The following is a 13,112-nucleotide window of genomic DNA, read 5'->3' on the forward strand; positions in this document are numbered from 1 at the left end:
TTTGCATTTCTCTGATAATGAGTGATGTTGAGCATCTTTTCATGTGTTTGTTAGCCATCTGTATGTCTTCTTTGGAGAAATGTCTATTTAGTTCTTTGGCCCATTTTTTGATTGGGTCGTTTATTTTTCTGGAGTTGAGCTGTAGGAGTTGCTTGTATATTTTTGAGATTAGTTGTTTGTCAATTGCTTCATTTGCTATTATTTTCTCCCATTCTGAAGGCTGTCTTTTCACCTTGCTAATAGTTTCCTTTGATGTGCAGAAGCTTTTAAGGTTAATTGGGTCCCATTTGTTTATTTTTGCTTTTATTTCCAATATTCTGGGAGGTGGGTCATAGAGGATCCTGCTGTGATGTATGTCAGAGAGTGTTTTGCCTATGTTCTCCTCTAGGAGTTTTATAGTTTCTGGTCTTACGTTTAGATCTTTAATCCATTTTGAGTTTATTTTGGTGTATGGTGTTAGAAAGTGGTCTAGTTTCATTCTTTTACAAGTGGTTGACCAGATTTCCCAGCACCGCTTGTTAAAGAGATTGTCTTTAATCCATTGTATATTCTTGCCTCCTTTGTCAAAGATAAGGTGTCCATATGTGCATGGATTTATCTCTGGGCTTTCTATTTTATTCCATTGATCTATATTTCTGTCTTTGTGCCAGTACCATACTGTCTTGATAACTTGGCTTTGTAGTAGAGCCTGAAGTCAGGTAGGTTGATTCCTCCAGTTCCATTCTTCTTTCTCAAGATCGCTTTGGCTATTCGAGGTTTTTTGTATTTCCATACAAATTGTGAAATTATTTGTTCTAGCTCTGTGAAGAATACTGTTGGTAGCTTGATAGGGATTGCGTTGAATCTATAAATTGCTTTGGGTAGTATACTCATTTTCACTATATTGATTCTTCCAATCCATGAACATGGTATATTTCTCCATCTATTAGTGTCCTCTTTGATTTCTTTCACCAGTGTTTTATAGTTTTCTATATATAGGTCTTTAGTTTCTTTAGGTAGATATATTCCTAAGTATTTTATTCTTTCCATTGCAATGGTGAATGGAATTGTTTCCTTAATTTCTCTTTCAGTTTTCTCATTATTAGTATATAGGAATGCAAGGGATTTCTGTGTGTTGATTTTATATCCTGCAACTTTACTATAGTCATTGATTATTTCTAGTAATTTTCTGGTGGAATCTTTAGGGTTTTCTATGTAGAGGATCATGTCGTCTGCAAATAGTGAGAGTTTTACTTCTTCTTTTCCAATTTGGATTCCTTTTATTTCTTTTTCTGCTCTGATTGCTGTGGCCAAAACTTCCAAAACTATGTTGAATAGTAATGGTGAAAGTGGGCACCCTTGTCTTGTTCCTGACTTTAGAGGAAATGCTTTCAATTTTTCACCATTGAGGATAATGTTTGCTGTGGGTTTGTCATATATAGCTTTTATTATGTTGAGGTATGTTCCTTCTATTCCTGCTTTCTGGAGAGTTTTTATCATAAATGGATGTTGAATTTTGTCAAAGGCTTTCTCTGCATCTATTGAGATAATCATATGGTTTTTATTTTTCAATTTGTTAATGTGGTGTATTACATTGATTGATTTGCGGATATTGAAGAATCCTTGCATCCCTGGGATAAAGCCCACTTGATCATGGTGTATGATCTTTTTAATGTGTTGTTGGATTCTGATTGCTAGAATTTTGTTAAGGATTTTTGCATCTATGTTCATCAGTGATATTGGCCTGTAGTTTTCTTTTTTTGTGGGATCTTTGTCAGGTTTTGGTATTAGGGTGATGGTGGCCTCATAGAATGAGTTTGGAAGTTTACCTTCCTCTGCAATTTTTTGGAAGAGTTTGAGCAGGATAGGTGTCAGCTTTTCTCTAAATTTTTGGTAGAATTCAGCTGTGAAGCCATCTAGACCGGGGCTTTTGTTTGCTGGAAGATTTTTGATTACAGTTTCAATTTCCATGCTTGTGATGGGTCTGTTAAGATTTTCTATTTCTTCCTGGTCGAGTTTTGGAAAGTTGTACTTTTCTAAGAATTTGTCCATTTCTTCCACGTTGTCCATTTTATTGGCATATAATTGTTGATAGTAGTCTCTTATGATCTTTTGTATTTCTGTGTTGTCTGTTGTGATCTCTCCATTTTCGTTTCTAATTTTATTGATTTGATTTTTCTCCCTTTGTTTCTTGATGAGTCTGGCTAATGGTTTGTCAATTTTATTTATCCTTTCAAAGAACCAGCTTTTGGTTTTGTTGATTTTTGCTATGGTCTCTTTTGTTTCTTTTGCATTTATTTCTGCTCTAATTTTTAAGATTTCTTTCCTTCTACTAACCCTGGGGTTCTTCATTTCTTCCTTTTCTAGTTGCTTTAGGTGTAGAGTTAGGTTATTTATTTGACTTTTTTCTTGTTTCTTGAGGTGTGCCTGTATTGCTATGAACTTTCCCCTTAGGACTGCTTTTACTGTGTCCCACAGGTTTTGGGGTGTTGTGTTTTCATTTTCATTCGTTTCTATGCAAATTTTGATTTCTTTTTTGATTTCTTCTGTGATTTGTTGGTTATTCAGCAGCGTGTTGTTCAGCCTCCATATGTTGGAATTTTTAATAGTTTTTCTCCTGTAATTGAGATCTAATCTTACTGCATTGTGGTCAGAAAAAATGCTTGGAATGATTTCTATTTTTTTTGAATTTACCAAGGCTAGCTTTATGGCCCAGGATGTGATCTATCCTGGAGAAGGTTCCATGTGCACTTGAGAAAAAGGTGAAATTCATTGTTTTGGGATGAAATGTCCTATAGATATCAATTAGGTCTAACTGGTCTATTGTATCATTTAAAGTTTGTGTTTCCTTGTTAATTTTCTGTTTAGTTGATCTATCCATAGGTGTGAGTGGGGTATTAAAGTCTCCCACTATTATTGTGTTATTGTTAATTTCTCCTTTCATACTTGTTAGCATTTGTCTTATGTACTGTGGTGCTCCCATGTTGGGTGCGTATATATTTATAATTGTTATATCTTCTTCTTGGATTGATCCTTTGATCATTATGTAGTGACCTTCTTTGTCTCTTTTCACAGCCTTTGTTTTAAAGTCTATTTTATCTGATATGAGTATTGCTACTCCTGCTTTCTTTTGGTTCCTATTTGCATGGAAAATCTTTTTCCAGCCCTTCACTTTCAGTCTGTATGTGTCCCCTGTTTTGAGGTGGGTCTCTTGTAGACAACATATGTAGGGGTCTTGTTTTTGTATCCATTCAGCCAGTCTTTGTCTTTTGGTTGGGGCATTCAATCCATTTACGTTTAAGGTAACTACTGATAAGTATGATCCCGTTGCCATTTACTTTATTGTTTTGGGTTCGAGTTTATACACTGTTTTTGTGTTTCCTGTCTAGAGAATATCGTTTAGTATTTGTTGGAGAGCTGGTTTGGTGGTGCAGAATTCTCTCAGCTTTTGCTTGTCTGAAAAGCTTTTGATTTCTCCTTCATACTTGAATGAGATCCTTGCTGGGTACAATAATCTGGGCTGTAGGTTATTTTCTTTCATCATTTTAAGTATGTCTTGCCATTCCCTCCTGGCTTGAAGAGTTTCTATTGAAAGATCACCTGTTATGGGAATTCCCTTGTGTGTTATTTGTTGTTTTTCCCTTGCTGCTTTTAATATTTGTTCTTTGTGTTTGATCTTTGTTAATTTGATTAATATGTGTCTTGGGGTGTTTCTCCTATTAAACGCTACAACATTCGAATCATAGGGGTTCCAGAAGAAGAAGACAAAAAGAAAGACCATGAGAAAATACTTGAGGAGATAATAGTGGAAAACTTCCCTAAAATGGGGAAGGAAATAATCACCCAAGTCCAAGAAACCCAGAGAGTCCCAAAACACCTTCTATTAATCTCTTTACTTTAGTTGTTTTTGTTTAGTCCCTAAATTGTTTCCAACTCTTTTGCGATCCCATGGACTGTAGCCCACCAGGCTCCTCTGTCCATGGGATTTTCCAAGCAAGAATACTGGAGTGGGTTGCCATTTCCTTCTCCAGAGGATCTTCCCACCCCTGGGATCTAACCCATGTCTCCTGAGTCTCTAACACTGGCAGGCGGATTCTTTACCACTGAGCCACCAGGGAAGCCCCTTTACTTTAGTGTCGCTCCTTATTAACTAGCTGGGCATAATCTGTTAATCCAGTATTTGGGGGGAAAACAGATTAATAACCATTAAGAACTTGGAAGTGGCCTTTCCCATTGAAAGCTATTGTACTTCATGCATATAAAAATATGCTTTGAGTAGATTATTAGTTGTGACCATTACGGGACCAAGTTGCCCCTTTAGGGCACAGTCAGCTCAGATCCACGCGCCTTCCAGAGTGGACACTCAGGCCAATTAAACATTCCAAAGGTGGCTTGAGATATGGAGTACTAGTCCGTCCTTGCAAAGTTAGAATTTCTACTGTTTGATTAAAAAGCAATCTAAAAATGTCAAAATAACTGTTCTTCCCACACCTCCAACTTTAAAAAATACCTCATTTATTTGGAACCTAGGTTTTCTTTCCTGTTTTTGGAAAAGAGAAAAATTCTAAAAATATAGCAAGCTGATGTCAGGGATTTGTTCAAGACAGCAATTTTCAGGTCGTGACATAAAGTCAATTCATAGCAATCTCATAATCTATAGTTGCTGGGTTTCATTCTTAATCACAAAAGAAAAATTAAACAATGTCTTAAAAAGTCGTAGGTTTTTTCAGTAGGTCTTTCTACTAGTGTTTGGTGTAAGAGGTCTTCTGACTCTGATTATTGAGATTTTTAGTAAAGCCAACACAGAACAAATGAAGAAAATAACTGACACTAGCCTTGACATCAACATGCGCTTCAATCATGGTCTGCCGTTTTTTTTGATCATAGAGTACATTTTTTATAAGTAAGATCCATACCACAGAAGTTAGTCATGCAGTTTTTTTCCTCTGAACATCCTCAGTAATTCTCTTGGATTTTCTGAATGCAATTATCATCCTGCAGATCAGCAAGGCTTGTTTCAAAAACATGACCCTTGAGGCCATCAGGTCAATTTTGGTTTCTTGAGTTCTTGTGACTAGTGTTTTCCATAGTTCTCATAGCTCGTGCTTTCATGTCCTACCAATCTTTTTTAGAAAATAGATCAACCATTTTCTTCTTGGCTCCGTTTTTTCTGCCTTCCGTAAGGCTTTTGTTCTTGCCAGCCGCCATGGTGCTGCTCGCAGAGCCAAAAGGGTGTGTTTCCTTTAAAATTGATAAGATTCAGGTTAAGCATTTTTGGCAAGAATATTTTATAGGCAATACTGTCTCATTCTTTGTTGCTTTAACAGCTAAATACAATTCCACTGAATGGATGTATAATTGAAACAAGACTGTCAATGGATAAACATTTGGGTTGTTTTTCACCTTAAAATATCTTTTCAACATAGAGTAATGCACTTTGGTAAAGAGAGGAGAATACTTAAAATTTGCTCATATTTTCATCTTCTTTGTTCAGGCCTGTTGAAGTGTTTAATATCTGTGTGTTTTCTTCGGTCCTAAAGCAGACCCAGAGAGTGAGCGTTCACTTGTGTGAAAGACAACAGTTTAAGGTCAATGAAAATGTTTGAATCTCAGTGTGATTATTTAGGCTGTTAAAAGGATCATCACCAAAGAAGAAAGTGTTTTTGCATTGGCTCTGTTCTGAAGGCTTCTGTGAGAATATGCTTGCTCTGAAGCAGGGGGGTGTAGGTCAGTTTGTGGAAGACCTCTATGAAAAGTAGCTTCTTCATAAGATGATGTAGACCCTTTGCTAGCTGCTAGACCCTGGCACATCTTTCAGTACCCTTAGAATCATTAGATTGGGATTTCTTTATTAGATCTGACTAAGGGGCTTCCCTGGTGGCTCAGAGGTTAAAGTGTCTGCCTGGAATGCAGGAGACCCAGGTTCAATCCCTGGGTTGGGAACATTCCCTGGAGAAGGAAATGGCAACCCACTCCAGTACTCTAGCCTGGAGAATCCCATGGAGGGAGGAGCCTGGTAGGCTACAGTACACAGACTTGCAAAGAGTTGGACACGACTGAGCAACTTCATGACACAACAGTGATTCATGTTTGAACCCTTAATTGTAGGATTTTTTTTCATAAGTGGTCTGTTTTTTAGAAAACATATTTTTTTAAAATATCTTTTATATTAGATTATTTGCTTTTATACACTTTTTTTTAACTTTTCAAGAACTCATAGTTTGCTTTTAATTATGAGAGAGGTATATATATATATATATATTTTTTTTTTTAAATCACAAAATTACCTTCTTAATGGATAAACACTAAATCAGTTGCATTCCTTGGTCCTTGACTATGAAAATCTCATAACTACAGTTTAAAAAGATTTTAAACTTAAACATTAAACCAGTTGTAACAAATTGGAGGATTAGTTTACTTTCTTAAAAAAAATCATTTGTTGAGAGTTCTTCAAGGGAGGTGAACCCCTTGTCCAAGTCACCAAATTCTTCATGAACAGAATTGAAACTGAAAGGTAGTCCTTGGGGGAAATATTCTTATTTTAACTACCTCATTAAGAGAAGGCTGTTTCTCATAATTAGCCAGACCTAAGGACTCAGTATAGCATATTGTAAATTTTCATAAGAAATGCATTTCTTATATGTATGATAGTATATTTAGTTCTTTAGAATTCTGTAAGAACTGATAAATGGCCATTCAGTTCTATAAAATAGCTTTCATAGGAAGAACATAAAAAACATTTCTCAAGAAACTATAGGACTAAATTTAAAAAAATATATAGTTTAAGGCATCTAGCCTTTTTCTTTGATGAAGCTGCCAAATATTTATTTCAGTATACCATTTAAAAATATACCAGAAGGACAAACACCAATACAGTATACTAACGCATATATATGGAATTTAGAAAGATGGTAATGATAACCCTGTATACGAGACAGCAAAAGAGACACTGATGTATAGAACAGGCTTATGGACTCTGTGGGAGAGGGAGAGGGTGGTAAGATTTGGGAGAATGGCATTGAAACATGTGAAATGTAATGTATGAAACGAGATGCCAGTCCAGGTTCAATGCACGATGCTGGATGCTTGGGACTGGTGCACTGGGACGACCCAGAGGGATGGTATGGGGAGGGAGGAGGGAGGAGGGTTCAGGATGGATTTTCTTTTAAAAATTTAAAATAAAAAAAAAAAAAAAAAAAGAAGGTTCACACCAAAAAAAAAATATATATATATATATGAAATATGAATGCTAGACAGAAGATATAATCATTGTACATTTATAAAGTCCCATAGTTGCATGCTGTCTGACTAGTAGACTATAATGGGTTTGAAAATGAATAGATCAAGTTCTATTATTGTGTTTGCAGAGAGGTGGCCTGGATTGATGTGCTGATTCAACTCAAGTTCATTAAAATAACAGCACATATTGAGTTTAGAAAATACTCACATGCAAGTCATGGTGTAACATAATGATAATAAGATATATTAATTGGGCCAGAAAAACTAATATTGAACTGCAAGAAGTAGAATTGTTGCAGGAAAGGGGACCCCTTCCAGGGCCCTAAATTGGGCTCTTGTCTAACACTTGGAAATGAATTGTCCGAGGAGACACATGTGCTGACAAAGCAAGAGATTTTATTGGGAAACAGCACCCGGGTGGAGAGCAGTAGGGTAAGGGAACCCAGGAGAACTGATCTGCCATGTGGCTCGCAGTCTCGGGTTTTATGGTGATGGGATTAGTTTCCGGGTTGTCTTTGGCCAATCATTCTAATTTAGAGTCTTTCCTGGTGGCGCACGCATCGCCCAGCCAAGATGGATGCTAGCGAGAGGGATTCTGGAAAGTGGACGGACACGCGGTGTCTCCTTTTGACCTTTCCCGAACTCTTCCGGTTGGTGGTGGCTTATTAGTTCTGTATTCCTTACCAGGATCTCATGTCATAAAACAACTCACGTGAATGGTTACTAAAGGGCTTGGCCAGGGTGGGCGGTTTCAGTCAGTGTGCTTCCCCTAACAGAATCAGATACATGGAAATGATCTCAGTTCTATGAAAGACTTCCAAGGCATTGATATTTACTACTAAGTGAACTTTCTCTATGAACTATGTGTTAATATTTTCAATAAAGACTTATTTGTTATTGAAGTGTAGGAAGCCAGATTTTCTTGGGACATTGTTCTGATATTTATTACAGGAAAAATCCAAATTAGTTGCTACATACTTTGAGAAGAAATTCTCTTTCAAAACTGGAGAAATCAGTAAGATTTTCCTTCCTCCCTCTTTTGCCCCACTCCTGCCTCTTGTCTTTCAATCAGGCTAATTACTCGAAGCAACTGCTTATTTGAGGCTTTTTGGAAATTAGTATAAACGTGTGAATGATGACGGACTTTACACAGGGGTTTCCTGTCTGGTTGGTAAAATATATTTTCATGGAGAAAACAGAGGTGCTAATCCCACTGAAGTTTTCAATCATCCCTTTCAGAAGCACAGGCGGAAGGAGAAGGTGAAGAGGAACATACAAGGCTGCATTTGTAACTTGTGCCTGGGACAAGTAGGTAGCAGTTTTCCTGTGTGATGCACAGACAGAACCATGCATGTAGTATTTTGTTTAGTTTTGAAGGAAATACTGACAAATGAGAGCAGTTCTAGAGAGATGAAAGGCAATGAGGATGAAAGACATCAAAAAATATATTTTTTAACATCTGAAATTTATCTTAAAGGAATAACAGCAGAAGAAAATAGGAACACTTAGCTTGAAAAAGACAAGAGCTAGAGATGGTAGTGATGTTAAGGAAGCAGGGTGGCTATTGTCAGATGTGTGGTGGACCATGTCTGCTTAGAACTGCAGAGCAGAACTTGGATCTGGGAAGAAGTTAACAGGGATAAATCTTGGTACCTACTCCACTCCCAACAACGTTCTTGTTTAAAAATGGCTTCCTTTCTAACACAACACTATAAATTAACTACATTTCAGTTTTTAAAAAGTGGCTTCCTTTTGCTGTGGTGGGCTGTCTATCATGGGGAGATTTCAAGAATGACAGTGAAAATAGTTATTAATTGCCTACTATGTGTCAAGCACTGTCTTAGGTATATACAGTAATATGACATAATCTTTATCTTTGTAAAGTGAAGGTGAAATTTGCTCAGTCATGTCCGACTCTTTGGGACCTCAGGGTCTATACAGTCCATGGATTTCTCCAGGCCAGAATATTGGAGTGAGTAGCTTTTCTCTTCTTCAGGGGATCTTCCCAACCCAGGGATTGAACCCAGGTCTCCTGCACTGCAGGTGGATTCTTTATCAGCTGAGCCACCAGGGAAGCCCAAGAATACTGGAGTGGGTAGCTTATCCCTTCTCCAGGGGATCTTCCTGACCCAGGAATTGAACCTGGGTCTCCTGCTTTGTAGGAGGATTCTTTACCAGCTGAGCTACCAGGGAAGCCCCTTTATCCTTGAGGGCTTATCATCTAGTAAAAAGAGACACGTGTAATAAGCATAGTTAAATGTTATCAGTTCTGTGAGAGCAGTGTAAGCAGAGAAGAGTGAGCCAGGGAAGACTAGAGAAGATATTGTCTTTGAGGTTAACACTGGACAGTGTATGGGCATTTGCCCAGAGGAGGGAGGCTGAGAGAGGACCCTCACATGGCTTCCTGTCAGAGGTTTTGTAGGAAGGCGTTTACCGCTTTGGCAGCAGGGTGGTGTGTAGACAAACCCCAGGGCCTGTTATAATTCTATAGCTCTACCAATGATTGCCTTCTAAAATAAAACTTTACAGAGAGAAACCTAACATTGCACTCTATTCTTCATTTTGCCTGAGGTTGAATAAAATTGTCATTTCTGGTAATATTTCTTATATAAAGAGACAGAATTATTACAACTCTTCGGGAAAACGCCTGTTGGCAGTAAAGAGCACTTGTTTCCAAGGGAAGACAGAGTCCCTTTCCAAATCCTCTTTTCTTCTCCCTCGGGCGCTTCTGCATATTCTGTAGTTGACTACATCCCCTGTTTTCTATTCTGTGTGGCAGGATGTTACAAAGAGGGTCCCTCATATCTCTATCTTGCTTTGTGTCCAGACACACTAATCTTTTTGTTAGGTCGTGGTTGGTCACTTCAGCCTAAAACCCCATGAAACCTCTGGGGAAAAGTGGTCAGTGATGAACTTTTGTGACAGACAGACATCAGTTCAAAGCCTGTGCAGTGTTAGGGTTGACGGAAGCTGTAATGGCCCATGAGAAGAGGCTCACAGGGGGTCCTTTTTCAGGGCAAAAGGACAGATGGTTTTCTCTACTCGAGATCATACACAATGCACAATAGCTCCAGTACTTGCTCCTAACCATGTTACATGCCCGCCTTCTTCATGACGGGAACGGACACTTTTTATAGACCCAGCAGGGGGACATTTACTCGTTGCTGCTGTTCTTTTCAGCTGTTTTGTCGGTAGGCTAAGCCTGCCCTTTTGTAGAGGGACAAAAAGGGATTTAGTAAAACACTGGCTCCATAAAGAGGGTCATTGTGTATACATGTACCTTCCATGGAAAAACTAACGTATTTTAAACACAGTCAAAGGAAAGTTCAACAATCAATAACTCTGGGTCTCAATTATTTGTGGTAAAATATAGTCAATGGTTTTTATTGTGTTAATGCATGCTGAAAATTTTCATAGAGAAAGTTAATCATCTGTGTATTATATAAGATACACAGTATATTATTTCTAGACAATTTTAAGTATCATAACCACATGTACTATACCAAGCTACTTAAATATCTATTATACCAGTTTTAATTGCTGAATTTAGTCATAATTTTTCAGTTATACATAGAATATGGTTTTCCATTTATACTTTCAAGTGTCCTAAATACTTAATTTAGCTTTACAAAGAAAGAGATAGCTTTGTATATTTCTTTGAATTCTTAGATTATTTGTTTTAATAGACATTAATTGGAAAGATAATTTCTAGCATTTTTATGCGATTGCTTCTGTCCCTTAGGACTTGGCATATTTCCTACATATTCAACAATATTAATATAAAATATTAGATATAAATTCACTAAATGATTAATTAATTTATTAATTAATTTCCAGTTAATCTGTGGAAATGACTTCTCCCTCTGTAAACCAGTCTAAAGCTAAAAAGAATAATATCGGTTTAATTTATTAGAATCTTATTAAATTGTGTATTTTTCTTTTCATCTCTTTCTGTTATATCCAAAATTGGAAATTTGAGATGAAAATAATCTTTACACAGAAAATTAAGGTGTTTTTAAATTAAAGAACCAGAAAAGCAGATTTTGAATTGAGTTTTGATTGTCAACTTTTTTTCAAATTGAAAAAATAAAACATCTGATTGATAGGAAAATAAAATATACTTTGACAGATTGGAGATTGTGTAATATAAATACAAAGGAGCATCGCATGATACATGACTGATTTCTAAGGTGAGTGGTACTGATTGTATGTGCTATCTGGAGGAAAGAGGATTTGCGTCTGTGTGTCCGGTAATCCTGTGTTTCACCGTGTAAAGGAGAAGTGTCCTTTAAAAATTCTTTGTTTTTATACTCATTTGATCTCTACAGCAACCTGGACAGCAGGTATGACAGGCATTATTATCACAATTTGCACAGAAGAAAACCAAGACCCACAGGTAATGCCACACTTGTCCAAGTTGGAGGTGTCAACCTTTTCTTTTTCTGATTGCTAGGATGGGTCTTCTGCTTTAGCACAGAGTAATAATTTCCTTAAAATAGGATTGCTGACACACCGAGACAGGTGGCCATTAGTACCTTTGATGCTATTAGAAACCATTGGGTCAAACATAATTGCTTTCAATCAACTAATTACATCTATTCAGAAGTAATAATCATATGAAAACACATTATTTTGAGAACTTGGTGTATTATTATCTTCTGGCAAGTAAGAAATGCAAAAGTTACATTCATTTTCTGTATATTAATGATTTTTAAGCAGCCCAATTTGCTGATGTAGTTCAGTGCCAATTTGGTTCTTCCATAAGACTATATAAGATTCTATGTGGTACTTGGCAAATTTGAGGTAAATTTGAAATTTCAATTATTAGCATTTAGTTCAATAAAAATCTGGGGATATATTTCTTACACAATCAACTCATGCTTAGTTTTTAAAAATCTCATTACTTTTTGTTGGAAGACTTAGTCTTCCAATTTGGTGACTTAGTGACTTCCAAAGTACTGACTTAGTAATTCAGACAATTATAATAATCTTTCTTTTTGTATTAATTGAGACTCTGGTGAGATTGGAGTATTTTGCTGAGCTGGGTGGGGTTACAAAGGAAGCAATCCAATGTGTGGCATCTAATGTCTCTTGATCTTCTCTGTCTGGAACTTAGTTCAGATATTACCCAATCCCTTACATCTCTACCTCTGGTGGTTCTTCAAAAGGCCGTCTGAGGACATTTCTAAAATGCAAGTCTTATGTCATGCTTAAATATCTCCATTCACTCACCATGCTTTTAAAAATAATTTTACTTTATTTATTTTTGGTTGTGCTAGGCCTTCGTTGCTGCTCTGATATTTTTCTCTAGTTTCAGTGAGTGGGAAGGCCACGCTCTTTTTTTGGAGCACAGGCTCTTGGGCACATGGACTTCAGTAGCTGCCACTCCCAGGCTCTAGAGCACAGACTCAATAGCTGTGGCACACGGTCTTAGTTGCTCCAAGGCCTTGGGATCTTCTCAGGTCAGGGATTGGACCCGTGTCTCCAGCACTGGCACATGGACTCTTTACCACTGAGCCACCAGGAGAGCCCTCCCCATTGCTTTTAGGATGAAGCCCACTTGACACCGTGCTTATAGTCTTCATTCCCTCAGATATGCTGGTTTCTACTTTGTGTCTTTGCTTTCTTATTTTTGCCTGCAGTGTTCTCTATTCATCTCTGCCTGCTTATGCTTCAAAACCTGCTCAAATGTCAATCCAGGTGACATGCCTCCCCCCGAGTCTTCCAGGCATAGTTAGAACCTCTATTGAGGATTTCGATAGATTGCTCTCATAGGAATACTTCTTCACATCTCAGTTATTTATTTGGGGGCCTGTCTACCCTACACAGTGCCTCCCTCATAGTGTATACTCAGTGAGCATTTGCTAGAGAATCTCTGCTTTCAAAGAGCTTTA

The 13,112-nt window shown here is 37.3% G+C and overlaps 1 protein-coding gene, 1 non-coding gene and 1 pseudogene across 2 annotated transcripts in view; 2 read left to right on the forward strand and 1 right to left on the reverse strand.

The window, feature by feature from the left end:
* The window catches only part of COL25A1 (collagen type XXV alpha 1 chain), a 516,301-nt gene that overhangs the window by 25,214 nt on the left and 477,975 nt on the right, over window positions 1–13,112 (forward strand). The gene's annotated exons all lie outside the window — the stretch shown is intronic.
* Window positions 4,722–5,187, reverse strand: LOC139183527 (small ribosomal subunit protein eS1-like; annotated as a pseudogene).
* Window positions 5,851–5,922, forward strand: TRNAS-GGA (transfer RNA serine (anticodon GGA)). The gene has a single exon. It is a non-coding gene; the product is annotated as a tRNA-Ser (tRNA).

The sequence above is a fragment of the Bos indicus genome, chromosome 6, assembly GCF_029378745.1.
Source record: "Bos indicus isolate NIAB-ARS_2022 breed Sahiwal x Tharparkar chromosome 6, NIAB-ARS_B.indTharparkar_mat_pri_1.0, whole genome shotgun sequence".
In the NCBI taxonomy this organism is placed as follows: domain Eukaryota; kingdom Metazoa; phylum Chordata; class Mammalia; order Artiodactyla; family Bovidae; genus Bos; species Bos indicus.